This window comes from Ambystoma mexicanum, chromosome 5p, assembly GCF_040938575.1.
Source record: "Ambystoma mexicanum isolate Mex_15411 chromosome 5p, UKY_AmexF1_1, whole genome shotgun sequence".
NCBI classification, from domain to species: Eukaryota; Metazoa; Chordata; class Amphibia; order Caudata; family Ambystomatidae; genus Ambystoma; species Ambystoma mexicanum.
In genome coordinates this window covers 826,812,102-826,830,288 of record NC_090930.1, presented here as the reverse complement: position 1 = coordinate 826,830,288, position 18,187 = coordinate 826,812,102, and positions in this window count along the sequence as shown.

Here is an 18,187-nt window from a genome sequence, read left to right as displayed (position 1 = left end):
TGGTGGCCTGGCTACCAAAATGGCCAGACCACGAGGCTCCTTTGTCCTGTCCGCTGACCGTCTTGCTCCCTTCACCTTCCCCAGGTCGAGCCGACCCAGGGCCTTCCTTATTTGGGCATGTACTTTCCCGTGAAACACGGATGCTTTTGCGGGCTTCTACATGTCTTTTGTGTGCCTCCAGGATGTGGGCTGGGATGTCTGGTCCCAATACACATCCTGGGTGCCAGAGAGTCTAGGGTAGTGTGAATGCCTGGGACCACCGTGGTCCGTGATTGGTCCACGAATGGTGTGAGTGTTGATGAGCGGATCTCCCATTGGGTCCCCTCCGTTTTGGCGCAAAGGGAACCGTGGATAAGAGGGGGCTGGAAACACCACTACCATGTCGATCTCCTGAGTTCTCACGAACGAAGGAATGCAGGAGCCAAGTATCCTGCAACCAAGAGGCTGGACCGAGGAATCGCTGGTGACCCGCTGAAGGACTTCTCCTCTGCACTGCTGTCGCCTTGTGAAACCCTTTTCACCTTTGATCGAGCCAGAAAGCCTGTACTGTTACTTCGACCCTTGGAATAGCGGGAACAGCTATTCTCGGCATCTTCACCATCTCCTGCCAGTAAGCCTTCGGAAGCGTCTCTGGGCCATCCAGTAGACTGACCAGCTTACACGGGAGTCTTGCTCTGTAACCGCCGCCAGGTTGTGTAGTATTTCGAGTCCTTGTCACTCTCACACGCTTCGTACACTTGGCGTTCCCAGGTCTGAAGTGAGTAGTGTACATTTGGCTCAGATACACACGGCCGCTCCGTTGCCCTGCTGTGGTAACAAACTGTGTGGGTTTCTTCGATTGGGACGTCTTTTTACTCAACACGACGACGAGGCGTTCTCTGCTCTTCTGAACCTGCCAGCTACTGAAACGGATGCGGAGAAGCCTTGGTCTGCTTGCATCAGGGACCGGTGAGTAGCATAGCTAGGATCTGGTCGCCCTCCTGCAGGAGCCCATTGCTTTTCCCCGCTGTGTCAAACAGCACCCTTTTTCGTACTCGCGCTCTGCTTCTGCCCACTGTGGAGGCTGCGCTTGAGTCGCGGAACTTGTTCTTCTTCTTTTGTGCTCTAAACTGAAGTGCCTGATTTCCCTCGAAGAGCTTCTCCTTTTGCCCGTTGGCACCAGCGTGTGCAGGTACTTTTGAGCACAAGGCTCCACTCTTCGCAGGGCTCGGACTTCCATCTAGTTAGGTGCCTCTGAAGGTGAACTGGGTCTAAGCATTATTTCGCACTGCCTGTCTTCCTTCCCTTTTAGGTGGACTACCCATTTCGTGCATCTAACGCTTGAGACTGTCGTATTTGTATATATATTGTGTTGATATGGTATGTGTTGGTTTACTATTTTCTCGCTACGGTCATTGTTTTAAAGGCCTTGAAATAAATGTGTATATATTTTTAATATAACAACTGTTTGGAGTAGTTTGTAAGTGATCTTGCTTTGTGTGCTCATTGCTGGCTTTCAGTCACCCTCACCCCTCTTGAGACCTAGTCTTGACCGCCGCGATCGCTACCTTGATTGGTCTGGCTCGTCCAGAGGTTACCCTGTTCCAAGTAATTAGGTTGGCCTTCTGAACTTCTGCGCCACCAGGACAGAGTTCAGAAATCCGTCTTAACAACTGGTGTGGAGTGTGACCATGTGCCCGTAACCACCACAGGCGGACGTTCCAACACTGCCTAGCCCCTCACTGCAGGTGTCGCGGACAGAAGATCATCCACTGCAGGATCACTTACCGGCGATGACACCTCATGATGCACATCCAACTCAACATTGTGGTCAGAGAGTTCATCAGAGCTTGACTCATGGTCAGCCCTGGCCACGATGGCCTGGAGAAACATTTGGTTTTCATTGTCTACTACCCCACGACTACCACTGGTGCTAGGTTGGTGATTTAAACCCACCACCGTGCCTGGAATCACATCCTCATCCTCTGCCTCCAGTGCCTCATCACCTGTAACGTAAACAAAAGAAAGATGAGCACACATGTCAGCAGCACATACCACACACATAGACATCACAGCATTGACAGCCAACACATGAAGCAGACATGTCACACACAACTCAAACTCTGACATGCATCCAGTGGCATTGCAATGCAAGGGTATCCCGAAAGCAGAAATGGATGTGTGTAAAATGTGAAGCCTACACATGTACTGCATGTTGCATCTCACCTGCATCACACACATCCTCTGGCAGGCACAGATCCAAGCCAGAAATGAGAGATGGCAACAAAGAGATGGCACGTAGCATAAGCATGACAGAACACCCAAAAAGCCACAGCTGCAAGTGAAACCAAACACACCATGACACATGTAATATGCATGTTGACATGCATTACTCAACAACCATCACCAATACAGAGTACATGTGTCACAGGATGCACCTACGCTAGTGCGTTTCAATACAGTGAAGGGATGCACATGGGGACATACATGCCAGGTCACTTTGGCATAGCAGCATCGCATAGACATGTCGAAGGCCGGAACATGGTACAGAAGTGGGTGGATGCAGTGCAGTGCATGTGTACCGCCACAACTTCCAACATCAACACGTACATATTGATGTCAATCTCTAAACATGACGGCAGTGTAAGGGCAAGTGCAGCCATCATGTGCAAAGTGCATGCACTGGGTAGCATTGATACAGTGAACCCCCAACCCTTCGGGAATTGCAGGGAGGCAGTGCATGGCAATGAAAGGTTGATCAGAGAACAGTGCAGGGGCAGACAGCGTTGGCCTGCATCAATTGCATCTCGTCAGTCAAATTACACTACAGCAGATGAGAAGTGGACATGAAGCAGGACACATGAGGAGCCATCAGCAGTACACCTATGCATGAAGAAGCCACAACATCAGTTGAACAGAGGCAGGGGGCCTGTAACAGGGTGAGGCCTGTGCACGATACAGACAAGGAGACCCTAAAAATTTGCGGAATGAGTGACTGACCCAGAGTGAGCATCGAATGGATGACCAAATACCATGACACCTAAATAATCCTGGAGATGCACCACAATGATCAGCCTGTCAAGGACCCATAGGGGCATAAATGGAATGCAAATGGAGCATGAATGGGCACTCATATCCACGGGGAGCCACTGCCATCTGCCCAGTCTGAGTGAGACACACTGCGCCAAGGACAAAGTATGTACACCACGGTGAGTGTTTTGCAGGTCTGCAGAGTGAAGTGTGCATGTACACAGGAACGGGTAACAGGCAATGGCATTAGTCCAACATGTAACTCACCATTGCCATGTTGAAATTGAGCTGCAGGGGGTTTGAGAGGCGAGGAAGTGTGCCTGTGAGGAGTACCACCTTGCAGGCTGTCCACACATACACAGCACTCATATGATCAGATATGCCGAGTGCTGAGTGCAACAACACCACCGGCCACATGCAGACATGTGAGTGAGCAGGAACATGATATGACATGAAATGATAATTAATTCATATTGCGCTCGTACACAGGTGTTTCAGAGTGCAACCAGGCAAAGGGAGGGGAACAGGGTAGAAAACAGAAACAACGATCTTACTGGGCCCAGTGACATTGAGAACGTGCAAGTGCATAGGGAGTGAAAGGGGGAAAGTGCATGGGAGGGGGGACAAATTGGAGAGTGGAAAGCATAAGAGAGGACAAGAGCAATAATGAGTAAATAAACAAATACACATTGTATGTATGTATGTATGTATTTAGTTTTTATATAGCGCCGATAGCCCACAGGCATCAGGGCGCTTGTACATAAAACACTGCTCCTGCAAGACCAAAGATCATTGTGATCCAAAACAGTGGAAGTGCAGCCTGTGAGTGGCCAAGTGCAAGGTTATTCAGAAAGGGAGTATCTGATAAGTGCAGAAGAAGAGGGGGGGCCTGTATGGGTACAGATACAGCACCCAGTGCGAGGGTTGGCCAGGAGGCAGTGCAGGAGGTTGGCAGGGTGAGCAGGTACCTGGGCCCGAAGGGCAGAAGGTGTTCAGATGCAGCATTGCTGAGAGAGAAAGCAGATCAGCGTAGGAGAAGAGGGGCAAAGGCAGAGGCGAAGAGGAAGGTCTTGAGGAGCTTCCGGAACCGTAGATGGTTCTCCTCACGTTTCAAAATGGCAGGTAGGCAGTTCGATGCCAGAGCCTGAGGCCCTGGGCAAGTCTCCCAGTCCTGTTCTGGATTAGTTGTAAAGGGCAGTGAGTGGAGGAAGGTAGATTTAGAAAGAGGCTGTTAGAGCAGTCCAACCTTGAGAGAATCTGAGCTTGGGAGACAAGGAGCTTCTGTGGGAAGTAGAGGAAAGGAAGAGTGCCTTTAAGGAGGTGCAGTAAAAAGTTTGACTTTTTGGTGACATCAGAGATGTGTGCATAGAAGAAAAGTGTGGAGTCAAAGATGACCCTGAGTTCCTTAGATTCACCGTTAGGGGCAGGAGGAGGGCCAAGGGAGGCTGGCCAGAGAGTCAGGGGAAAGGATAGAGGGGGTGTACCAATGAGGGGATCTCAGTCTTGTTGGCATTTAAATAAGGATCATTTGCGGCACACCAATTATGAATGGCGATTAGGCAGTCAGAGATGAGGGAAGGAGAGGAGGTGGCTGAGTGAAGCCGGATAATGATTTGGGTGTCGTCAGCATAGCATTGGAAATTTGAGCAGAAAATGGAAATGCAGTAGGCCAGAGTTTTCCATTATTGATTGAAAAGCCAGCGTGAGAGGTTAGACCCCTGGGGAACACCGCAGTTAGGGAGGGAGATAGAGGATATGAAGGACCCACGTTGTACCTGGGAGGGTCGATCAGAGTAAAAAGAGGTCAGCCAGGCCAAAACCTTATGGGTGATGACCAGGTTGTCACGGAGACGATTTAGCATGGTGGAATGGTTGACTGTGTCAAAAGTAGAGGCGAGAACAAGTAGGATGAGGATAGAGGGAGTGTAATAGTCAATGTTGGAGAGCAGAACATGTACCAGTGATGCAGCCGAGTGACCAGCATGTGAATAGGGTGCATGTATGGTCATGAGGACAGTCCCTGTGTGTATCACATATCCTGCATGCATCACAACAGGCACGTATCAGTGAAGCATTGCATGACTCACACATGACAACCATGTATACATAGCATGTAGTGGCACTCAAGCACAACACATCACACAAGCCAAACACACATGTTCTGGAAAACATGCATCGACACTCACGGGATGATGCATCATAATCCATCCTCTCTCCCACTCCACAGATTAGTCCTGCCTTGAGAAACTCTGCAGCAATCTCCTCGTGCTGAGTGAGTGCATCCTCCCCTGGTACTGGCCCACTGCCGTTCTCCTGAGTCATGGCATAATTGGAGGCACGCTTTTGTTTTGCACAGCGTCGGAGGTCATTCCAACGCTTGTAGCAGTCTTGAGCTGTGCACACCTGGAATCCCATGGCATTCACACCATCCGCAATATACTGCCAGTGGGCCCAACGTTGGGCAGGCGTAGTATGGCACTGGGGGCCCACCAGTATATCGCGTTTGTGTGCCGTCACATAGTCCACAAGGAAGTTCAGCTCCTGCTTGTTGAAAGGCTTCTTGCTCGACATGCCGGAGGCCGGAGCCATGTCTGGGGTCCCAGCCTCTTGCGCAGGAGCACGCTTCCTCCTCTTGAGCGGTGGTACGGACCCTGAGTGTCCAATGTCGCCCTGATCAGTAGGGGCAGTGGCGCTGATGGACTGGACCAAGGGAGTGGTTGGTGGAACCAGGACGGAAGCCCTGGCTTGAGTCAGTGGCTGCTGGGTGCTGTTGCCAGGACCCAGTCCCACATCTGCCGCAGTGCCAAGTTCTGTGACCGACACAGTCCTGGCTGGCAGACTCACAGCAGGGGTGGTGTTGGCTGCATCTGCCCATGAAGTTAGCACCACCTGGGTGCTTGGGGAGCAGATGTCACCACTGGCCTAGATAAGTGTGCCTTGGTCACAGCAACCCTGGACACACGTGGCCTGTGCTTCCCGGCCACCTGGAATTCTATCTGGTAGTCCTCAGGTTCCAACCCAACATGCGCTGGCTGACCCTGAGCCTGGGTGGTGGTTGCCACAGCTGCATCTGCAGCGACCACAACCGGTGGGCCCATGACAGCAGATGTTACTGACTGTCGGGTCATATGGGCGCCTGGGTCGGATGCAACAGCTGTATCTCCTGGAACCACAGGGGGTGGTGGCATGGCTGCACCAATACGTGGTTGGACATCCTGCCCCAGTGGTGCACCTCTGCCTCTTACCCCTCTGTGGCCACCCTAGACTCCCTATACCTCCTGGTCAGCCCGGCCATGTCCCTGACCGCGCACGACACTGGGAGGATGCCCAACTTTGCCACCCTGTACCTTTGGTGGCCTCCCAACCATGGCACAGATGGTATATTGCTAATGCGAGGTGCACTCAACAATTTTCCTGGGCAATTGGGGTATAGGTGGCAGGGTTCGTGATGTTAGACGCACCCCTGTGCTCCTGCAAGGCTGTTTGTGACCCGGGGTGAAAAATGACGGGTCACACAATGCTCAGGCACCCCAACAATGATGGCAAACGTGCACGCAACCCCCTGTAGCCCACGTGTGTGAAATAAAGCTCCCGCAGTACGCTGTGGCACCCAGGGACACAAAAAATGCATACACGTGGAACATGCAGGCTACTATGACCTTGAAAACGGTACACGATACACAGGGGCGCCCACAGTGGGAAAAACAGCATGCGCAGCTCACTGTCTGCCTTGCGTGGAAAAGAAAAACACACGCGCTTGTGCACGTAGGCAACACCCCCACCAAAAGAAGAAGTACAAACTCTATCCGCTGTGAAGTAATCACCTGCGAAACCACAAGAAGAGTAAACACACGCGTCGGTCTCCACGAAAAGCACATACAGCAAACTGTTGCCTGCGCTCACCTTTAACCCATGCTGAGGGAAACGCCTGCGCACATAACGTAACAGGCCTTTCCTCGGATTTCACGCAATCTCACGCTGACTTGCTGTTTTTGCACGTGCGGATTCACTCTGCATCAAGCTGGCCACGCGACAACACACGGAAGACCACTCTCCTGCCCAGAAGGCCATTTACCCCCCCCCAGAACCCTGGGGAATCTCCTACGAGCCATCTGCTGCTGCCTGCTGACAACGTGCCCTGCTATTTGCTGCCTGCACATCAGCCATCACCAGGGGTTCAGTTGCTGTGACCACCCCTGCTGGAACAGAAGACTCCCGACTGGTGTTCCATCATTCCACAGCCCAGCCCCAGGACCCAGTTGCCCACCCACACCTGCCTCTGGGGTTGCCATGTCGGGCCAAACACCACCTGGGACCAGTGATGACCCCCCAGTAGGGAGGCAGAGGGCTGCCCCCTTCACTGCAAAAGAAGTTGGCATCCTGATGGAGCAAGTCCTGGGGCATTATGATACCCTCTTCAGACAAGCACGCGCCTACAAGGATGGACGGGAGAGGATCTGGTTGGACATCATGGGTGCCATCAATGCGGAGGGGGTGGCACTCCGTGACTGCAAACACGTCCATAAGCGCTGGAAGGACTTCAAGTCCAGGACCTCCAGGAAGTCCCGGCGCCTCTTGGACGCAGTGGATGCAGTGGGGCGCCGGGTCCTGCTTACCACTGACCAGATGAGGGTCCTGGAGCGCATTCGAACAGCGCTTCACCACCAGGTCCTCGAGAGGCAGACCCGTCTGGAGTCGAGCGGTAAGTGTCCATGTATTCTCATTCGACACAGTGCATGTTGAGGTGTGGCAGAAGTGTGCAGCTTGGACATGTGTCTGACATGGCCCATGTATGGATGTGTATGTACAGGGAAATGACCATGCTGCATGTGAGTCCAGTCATGTGTGCTGCACATCAATGGTTCATGTGTTGAGATGCATGATGCACAACTGCATGTGAAGATGCACACATGTTTGCATGCCTGTGTGTGGACTCAGCCATGTTTGGGGTATGACACATGGATGCTCGTCCCACCTTCATGTGTGTGCACTGTGTACATGTGCATGTGTCTGTTTGGTGTGTGTGTGACTGTGAGAAGCCATGGATGCATGTGACACAGGTAAGAAAATAAAGGGCGCCTGGCAAAGTCCTGATATGCCCAGGTGGGTACATATATTGATAACACAAATAATCAGGATGCGAGATCCTCACAAAAATCCACGTTTTTTAGACATATTTATTTCCATCTTAAAAACCGGTGTCTTCAATTTTTATACAAACTCTCGCTAAGCACGAGAGAAATAACGGACAGATTTTAATAAAAACAAAGGGAAATGCAGTTGTGCACCCTCATTGGGATGTGAAAGATGAGTACCTTAGTTACAAGCACATGTGAGTATACAACGTAGGTGACATAGGTAACTCAGATCAGTGCTGCCCGTGGTTGTTTTTCAACCCGGGTGTGGTTTTTCAAACAGAAACAGTGTACACAACACGAAATTCGAAACATACAACAAACGGGTATTTTCACAGTTGTGCCACAAGTGATCGACACAGTTGTGTTTCGGCCATAATCGCTGGGTTGAAGCTAGTAGTTGTGGTGGCCTTCATCAGGAGAGACTAGTTGAAGAGTCTGTCCGTAGGTAAGATCTATGGGAGGGAGGCGAACTATGAGGATCTCATAACGTGCATAATGAATTAGGGGTTAATAAATAACAGCTCATTGGTGCTAGAAAAATACACCAGTGGTGTATTGGAAAACACAGCTTACCGTCCGACCGGAGCAAGGCGGTAAAACTGTCAAGAGGCCTGGGTGTAGTCCTAGGTCTGGTGTAGATCGGCCGTGCCGGGGAGACCGGATTTAAACGGCGCTGGGCTTATGATTAGCCATTGATCTGGGGAGAGGGAGACATAAAAGTATGTCCCTGTCAGAGCACTATGGTGACGAGAGGCGAGACAAGACGTGTCAAACAGTGCAGCGTTCTTGTAAAGGGGCCTGGCTTACCTGATTCACGATATTTGAGTTCTTGCTCGGTGCACGGTGGCAGTGGAAATGGCTGCCTGCCGTGAATCAGCAGATATAACGGAGGGGGTTAGACACGCCCCCCGTATACTGGGCCAATCCCAGTGCTGGTCTGCGTAGTACTGGTGAGGGTGTCGTGAACCTCCTATGATAGGCTACTAAATGCTGTCACTCAACGGGAGTCATCCCGTGCAATGGGTGTATCCATGCAGTGTGGAATGGGACAGGTGATGTCTTGAAGTGCATGGGCGAGGAGCTCATGTGAAACATGTAGTGGGACAACAGTGATGTCACAAGCGCAGAATACAAGTTCTTTCTGTGCATGTCCATGCATATGTTCATCTGCGAGGAAGCAAAACACAATTGTACATGTGTGATATCACCACATGTGTCTACACGTACATAATTTGTAGATACAATAGCATCAAACAGTGCAATATCACAGGTTCTGGCTGGCAACGTGTGTGAGCCATTCGTGTATTGTGTGTGTAACCACAACTAGGACCCATTATTAACAAGTGGCCAAGGTGTTGTGGTAGGCTAAAGTCCCACGTGGGGGTATGATACTAAATGACTAGTCCCAGAAGTGTTTCCATTCCACTGTAATGTTGAGTCCATTCTTAACAGTGTCGAGTTTGTGGACCCATTTCTGCTCCAATCTGGTAAGAGCGAGGTTAATGTCTCCTCCTCGTTTATGCGGGGTTAGTTGCTGGAGGACGGTCCATGTGAACTGTTCATGTGTGTGTCCTTTTTTGGAAAAATGCTCAACCAGAGGTTTGTCTAGGACTGAGTTTTTGAGACAGGATCTGTGTTCATTGATCCTTTGTTTTACGGCCTTATTGTTTTGCCAATGTATATCAGATCACATGGGCAGCTGATGACATAAATGACATATTTGCTCTCGCAGTTCGTGTGGCTCCTCATTGTCCATTTGAAATCTTTGTGGCTGAAGGTTTTGCTGGTCTTGATGTATCTGCAGGCTACGCAGTGGCCGCAGCTGTAATGTCCAAAGACCGGTGGCAGGTTCCATAGGGTGGATTCTATTCTAACTGGTTCAAGAAAGGTGTGCACCAAGGTGTCTCTGAGGTTTTTGTTCTTCTTGAAGGCGAACAGCGGTTTTTTGGAGAGGCTCCCTTCGTTCTTGATGAGATGCCAGTGTTTGTTGATGGTGGCCTTAACGAGATTGCTTACAGGGCTAAATGTGGTCACACAAACAGTTCTATCTGTTGGATCTTTGATCTTGCGGGTGAGGCAAATTGTGCGGTCCGTGTTGGCGGCTCTTTTCCTAGCAGATTTTATGGACTTCTTGGGGTATCCTCTCTCCATAAGTCGTGTTTGTAGCTGTGCGGCGTGTTGTTCGAATTTATCCCTCTCAGTGCAGTTTCTGCGTATCCGAAGGAATTTTCCATAGGGCAGGTTGTATTTGAGCCCCTGAGGATGGTAACTCGTGAAATGTAGTAGGCTGTTCCTGTCCGTGGGTTTGCGGAAGAGTTCGGTTTTGAGTTGGTTTCCAGAGCGGTAGATGTGTAGGTCCAGGAAATGAATGGCATTGAAATCCCAGTAGATGGTGAAATTGATGTGTGTGTTTCTTTGGTTGAGCCACTGGTGAAAAGCTGTCAAAGTTTCTTTGTTTCCTTCCCAAATCAAAAGGACATTGTCAATGTATCGCCGCCAGATTTTGATGTGATCTTTAAACGGGTTGTTTTCGTTATATATGTGGTCGTCTTCGTATTGGGCCATATATAGATTGGCCACATCTGGTGCGAACGTAGCACCCATACTCACGCCTTTAACTTGCTGATATATTTGGTGTTCAAACAAGAAGAAGTTTTCTGACATAGCCAGGCGGATATACTCAAGGATGAAGTTGGTCGGAGTCGAAGTAATGTCTGTTCTTTTGTTAAGGCATTTGGCGAGTGCTGTTAGTCCTTCGCTTTGTGGAATGGAGGTGTATAAGGCCTCGACATCCATAGTCGCCAGGATGGAGTTGGGTGTTAAATCCACTGTTTGAAGAATTTTGATAGTTTCCGTGCTGTCGTTAATGTAAGATTTCATTTGGCCCACAAATGGTTTTAAGAAGTGGTCTGTGTAAAGGGACAGAGGTTCCAGAAGGGAGTCACAGGCGGAAACGATCGGCCGCCCTGGTGGTTTGGTGGCGTGCTTGTGGATCTTGGGGAGGATATAAAATGCCAGTATCCTAGGGTGCGTTTTCTTGATGAACCTGTGTTCGTCCTCACGTGGGACTTTAGCCTACCACAACACCTTGGCCACTTGTTAATGATGGGTCCTAGTTGTGGTTACACACACAATACACGAATGGCTCACACACGTTGCCAGCCAGAACCTGTGATATTGCACTGTTTGATGCTATTGTATCTACAAATTATGTACGTGTAGACACATGTGGTGATATCACACATGTACAATTGTGTTTTGCTTCCTCGCAGATGAACATATGAATGGACATGCACAGAAAGAACTTGTATTCAGCGCTTGTGACATCACTGTTGTCCCACTACATGTTTCACATGAGCTCCTCGCCCATGCACTTCAAGACATCACCTGTCCCATTCCACACTGCATGGATACACCCATTGCACGGGATGACTCCCGTTGAGTGACAGCATTTAGTAGCCTATCATAGGAGGTTCACGACACCCTCACCAGTACTAGGCAGACCAGCACTGGGATTGGCCCATTATACGGGGGGCGTGTCTAACCCCCTCAGTTATATCTGCTGATTCACAGCAGGCAGCCATTCCCACCGCCACCGTGCACCCAGCAAGAACTCAAATATCGTGAATCAGGTAAGCCAGGCCCCTTTACAAGAACGCTGCACTGTTTGACACGTCTTGTCTCGCCTCTCGTCACCATAGTGCTCTGACAGGGACATACTTTTATGTCTCCCTCTCCCCAGATCAATGGCTAATCATAAGCCCAGCGCCGTTTAAATCCGGGCTCCCCGGCACGGCCGATCTACACCAGACCTAGGACTACACCCAGGCCTCTTGACAGTTTTACCGCCTTGCTCCGGTCGGACGGTAAGCTGTGTTTTCCAATACACCACTGGTGTATTTTTCTAGCACCAATGAGCTGTTATTTATTAACCCCTAATTCATTATGCACGTTATGAGATCCTCATAGTTCTCCTCCCTCCCATAGATCTTACCTACGGACAGACTCTTCAACTAGTCTCTCCTGATGAAGGCCACCACAACTACTAGCTCCAACCCAGCGATTATGGCCGAAACACAACTGTGTCGATCACTTGTGGCACAACTGTGAAAATACCCGTTTGTTGTATGTTTCGAATTTTGTGTTGTGTACACTGTTTCTGTTTGAAAAACCACACCCGGGTTGAAAAACAACCACGGGCAGCACTGATCTGAGTTACCTATGTCACCTACGTTGTATACTCACATGTGCTTATAACTAAGGTACTCATCTTTCACATCCCGATGAGGGTGCACAACTGCATTTCCCTTTGTTTTTATTAAAATCTGTCCGTTATTTCTCTCGTGCTTAGCGAGAGTTTGTATAAAAATTGAAGACACCGGTTTTTAAGATGGAAATAAATATGTCTAAAAACCGTGGATTTTTGTGAGGATCTCGCATCCTGATTATTTGTGTTATCAATGCATGTGACACATACATGTAGGTACCTGACTGGCAGATGTCACATAGTGGACAATTATTGCACTGTGACAGGAGGTAGAGATGGCTAGATGCATGTCTGTCTGGTGGCGTGTGTGCATGTGAATGACATGCTCCATGATGCTTGTGACGTCATGCCACCCTTAGGATATTCATGTAGTTCCATGTGAATGGATGCAGATGCCTGTTGCACGTTCCCTGCTTGTTTGTGCATGTGTGTGGGTTCAATTCACCTGAGTGATGGGGAGTGCGATGCCATATGCGATGTTTGACACTGCCACTCATGTGCTACAGTCATGTGTCTAGCAGACCACTGTACGGTGTCCTGGTGCTTGTGTTCTGTCTCTCCCTGTCTGCAGTGTGGACTGATGAAGAGGGCGAAGACGGCGCTGTGGAGCCTAGCGGCAGGGATGCCACCGCCAGCCGGAGACGCAAGGCCCTGCCCCCTCCCAGGTAATAATATCTTCCGGGAGTGAGGGGACTGGTGCCGCGTCCATGGCCACAGCTGCTGAGGGTAGGTCCAAGAGGCCAAGGTTGGATGTGGACTCCTCGGCAGATGAAGGGGCAAGTGAGCCCCCACAGGAAGACAGCGTCCACTTGCTAGGACAAGTCGTTGGCACTGGGTTCCTCCGTGTGCTGGACGCTTTTGCGACCCCCTCCTCATCTGCACACTCTATGCGCCAGTCGTCCTACGTGCCATCTTCCTGCCCATGTCTCACCTGGGCACCCTGTGGACCTGCCCCATCCACAGCGGCCAGGCTGGTGGAGAACACATCCCTGCCACAGTCGGGAGTCGGAGGACCAGGAGAGGTGGTCACCCCAACAACTGGACCCCTGCCAATGTAGGATGTGCAGGCACCTCCGAGCAGGGCACGAGCACAGAGGCCCTGGGGGATTGCAGTGTTCCGGAGGCCGTCATGGTTGCAGAGGCAGTTAGCATTAAGGCAGCAGCAGGCTCGAGGTGGGAGGCGTCAGGCTCGGGGCCGTTTACATCACGGGGCAGGCATCGGCCGATGGCCAGGAGGACCCTGGGCTATGTGTGTCTTCTGTGTGGCAGCGGTTGGGTCAGCAGATAGATGAAGAGCAGCAGCGGATGGAGAGGGCACGGCTCACGATGGTCAGGACGGAGAACTCCATGCACCGGGCATTGAGGCGGGCAACGTTCCTTGAGGAGACTTGCAGGGAGTTGGTGGAGACCATGGCAATGTCCCTGCGAGCCCTCGAGGACACACCCCAGGCCCGCCTCCGGGACTTCAACATGGAGTTCGATGATGCCCTGGCCAAAGACATTAACATCAAGAAGTGAGACATAGGACTAGCCTGCCGCCATTGTATATAGTTTATTATGCTTAGGTTTCCTTTCGTTTCATTTTTATTTTGGAGTTGATGGACTGTGCGCCACTTTTTGTACATAGTTGTTTTTCCGTCGGTATTTTGGTAGGTTTCATTTGGTTTTGGGATCATGAACCCTGAGAACTTTCATTTTATATAGTTGTGGAGCTGTGGACATTTTTATTTTGTGATTTTGACACCCATGCTGGAATGTTTTTTTTTCATTTACCCTTTGGATTATGATTTTCATTTTTCAGGACATGTACCACTGGGATTTTCTTCTGATTATTTTATTACATATTTTTTGGAATTGCCATTTCAGTTCTGTTCACTTTCATTTATCCTTGTCATGTTTGGTTTTCGATTGTGAGATTTCTGTTAATTTAATACATTTTCACATCTTTTCATATATTTCTGTTGTGTGCTCTCATTGGTTTGATGTCAGTCGTCATTGCCTCAGTCATGTGTCGGTGGTGTGTAGCCATGTTTGGCATGTCTTTGTGTGCATGCATGTATGCTTCTGTGCATGACATGCCATGGGGCCTGTAATGGGAAGTGGGGACAATGGATGGGTGTGGAGTTGCACTGTGGCGGGCAGTGTGGGGTGGCATTTGGGTGGACATTTGGTACATGCATGTATGTTGTGTCAATGTGTTGGGTGGACATGAGTCGGGCCTGCTGGCAGGTGCCTGTCACTGGTGGGGGGGACATGAGTCGGGCCTGCTGGCAGGTGCCCGTCACTGGGGGGGCATGAGTCGGGGCCTGCTGGCAGGTGCCCGTCACTGGTGGGGGGGACATGAGTCGGGGCCTGCTGGCAGGTGTCCGTCACTGGTGGGGTGGACATAAGTCGTGGGGGGACATGAGTCGGGGCCGGCTGGCAGGTGCCCGTCACTGGTGGGGGGGACATGAGTCGGGGCCTGCTGGAAGGTGCCCGTCGCTGGTGGGGGCGACATGAGTCAGGGCCTGCTGGCAGGTGCCCCCAGTTGCCTGTCACTGGTTGGGGGACATGAGTTGGGGCTCACAAGTGCATGGTGCCATGTGGGCTGCCTGCGGGGCATGGACACGGGTGTAGGGTGGTCAGCGGTAATGCAGCAGCAGTAGTAGCGTTACTGCTGCATTTTTACCACTCTGCCCAACTCCTGATGTGACCCAAGGGCAATGAGCTGACTATTTATAATCAAGGGTTGTTAGATGACCTTATGGCTTTTCAAGTACAAGTAAAGGAGTTAAAAAATAAAAACAGTCGGTTAATTATAAAAGGGGTAGATTCCTAAAATGACCTCAATCAGATATATCATCAGGCACCTACATTAAAAGAACAGAAAATTCAACTGGTGAAGGAAAAAGACCTCTTGAACCAGGAGAATACTGTCCTTGCGCAGGAGGCGCACCAGTTGAAAATGGATGTAGAAAAGAGTCAGTCAAGTTCTCAGGGACTGACTGGAAATAGGCAAGAAAATTTAGAACTCATGGAGTGAGTGAGGCAAGCGAAAGCTGACCTGTTAAGCGCAGTGTAGGAAACACGCAAGAGAAAGAGATTGGTATTTTGAAAGCTAAAATGAATCATGTCATAATGAGGGAATTAAAAGATTGATTAACGACCCAGAGTAAAGTGCTCGAGGACAATCAGGCCCTGCTCTCAGAGTTAAAAAGCCAGCTCTCTGTACACCATCAGGAAATGAGGACAGAGAGAAGCAGATGTGAGAGTTTAGCAAATAAAATTAAAAAAAAACACCTATGGTGTGGGCTGCCTGCGGGGCATGGTCAGCTTTGCTGGAGAAGAACATTTTAAAAGATTCAGCCCAGGAGGGGCCTTCTAAAAATCTCTTTAGATTCAGAGGAAAGGGGGAATTCCCCAGACTCCCTGGAACAAGGGATGAGGAAATGGGTTCTATCCTGGGCCTAAAGGTAACTACAGGGAGAGGACCATGAGAGTTCAATCTTGACGAGGCGAGAGGAGTCCAGAACCTGTGGTTCTGGGAGATATATCAAGTCTCACAGAGAAAGGGAGCGCTTAGAAGACAGGGAAGGGAGTACCAGTAGCAAGTCACGAGGTGAATTGGACTGCATTGCAGAAGAAGAAAAGACAGGAAAACCAAGCAAGGGTTTTGTGAAAGACCCAATAAGACAAATCGAGGCCATAAAGAGTGTCCTGACCCCATAACACAAGAATGACAAGTATTCAGTATGGGAGCACCTAGAACTTTATTAGCAGATGATGGCATTATTCCAGATCAGAAATTATGTGAATCGTATAGCATTTGCTAAATGGACTTTCTCACTTGAGTACTCTAGTTTCTTTGCAGGACTGGTGGACCAGGATCAGTATAAATGGTCCATCTATAAGGCGGCCATTTAAAAAAATGTCACCTCACACAGTAACCCAGAGGCAGCCTGTAAGGTTGCATATAATTTGCAATGTGGGTAGGATCAGGCATCTAGGGAGTTTGTGCAGGAGCTAAAGTGGGCATTTGTTCAGACTTCCCGGCACATAGTAGGGAGTTCGTAACCACCTGTTTCCATGCGCTCCCCAAATACATAATTACTCAGCTGGTGCGTGACTTTCACGTACACAGGATCCTGGATTGGGTGATTGAACATGCCACTAGGATCTATGAGGTCCAAAAGCCAGCTGAGAGTAAACCACCAAACCATTTAACATCCCTGCTGCGGCGTAGGTGGTGCAGGTAAAAACAAACCCCTCCATTGGATCTGGAGACGGGGGGCCTAAAAGTAACCTTCTTGCCAACAAGAAAAATGGAAGGCAGAAAGGAACCTCCAGCCCAGCCCAATCGAATGGTAGTCAATCAGGGGTCCAGAAAAAAGATCCATCAGACCCTGCCACCTATGTAAGCCCTAGGTACAAGGGTCCCAAACCAATCCTGGGTTATGTATACACTGCCCCGGCCCAAAGGGGGGACCAATCAGGTAAGTTTTGTCCTGGGAAACTTCCGTCCGGGGAGAAGTATTACTCCACCACCCAAATTTAACTTTTTCCCCAGATATCCCCCGAATCAGAACTTAAAAAATAATCCTCCTCTCTCTCCCCGGTTCCAGGACAATAGATCCCTGAACCTGGGAGAAGGGAGATTTAGGATGGAAAATTATGGGGGAAAATCCAGTACCCGAGCTACTCTTGGAAAAGGGACAGTTACCCTTTTTGGGAGCAGCAGAGGTATGATTCGAGACCTACCTACTACCCGGGAAAAGGTCTCGCAGCTGGCACGGCAGGTCCAGCAACTGACCAACTTCCTAGAGCACATGCTGATGGCACAGTCCAACCCTCAACCTAACCCTGCTTCCCAGAATTCCCCAACACCCAGGGCTGATGCCCTAGGGGACGGGAGGAATAACGTGAGGAGATATCTGATAAGCCACAGGTTCGTGAGGATGGGACCCGGGTGGAGGGGAGATGCCAAACCCTAGAGGAAGCTTCCTTTCTCACTCAGACAGAACCCCTGAAAACCTCTCATCCTGAAAGTGACTCTTCTACCCCCTGGAAACCACAAACCCGAAGAGCAAAGGGTAAATAGGAGAGGCCAATGAAGAACCCACTTTGTGAAGGAAACGCCGGATCATCCCCTTTGAAAGAAAAGAATCCCTGGAGGATTTAGGTAAGCAGACCGTCTCTTTAAAAAATGGGGGGATCTCTCCCCAAAGAAATTGGTCCCAAACGACCCTGACGGGGAAAGGGTAAGTATGGAGATGACCCAGAACAAGAAACTATTCAATCCCCAAAATGTGTGCCAGATAAAATAGAAATAGAGGTGGCCTTCCCCCAACAAGGTTCTGAGAACTGCGCCTAGGAAAAGGGTGCCAGCAAAGAATCTGAGGAGAAAGAGGATTCCCCAAATCTGCCAAATGCCAGTTGTAAAATGTTCTTTACAGGTTCCCAATCTCTGACATAGAAAATTGCCCAAAATCACACAGTGTCGGAGTATTAAGAAAAGGACCACTGGGCTGGCAAATAACTCACACTTTCTCAGTACCCTGGAGGAGAAAGAAGGCAGATTTTACACACCGGTGCAGGGTCAGTATTAATTATCAGCTCTGGTGGGTACTGGATCCCAAGATACCCTCCTGTCCGAAAAAGCCTTGCCACTAAATTCCCATCGCACCACTTCACGGACCAAGACTGACCGGCCCATAAAATTAAAAATGAGTACCAATTATGTAAGCTTCAATGGTACCTGTAATTTAATAGATCGACTTTCTAAGAAAGTAGAATT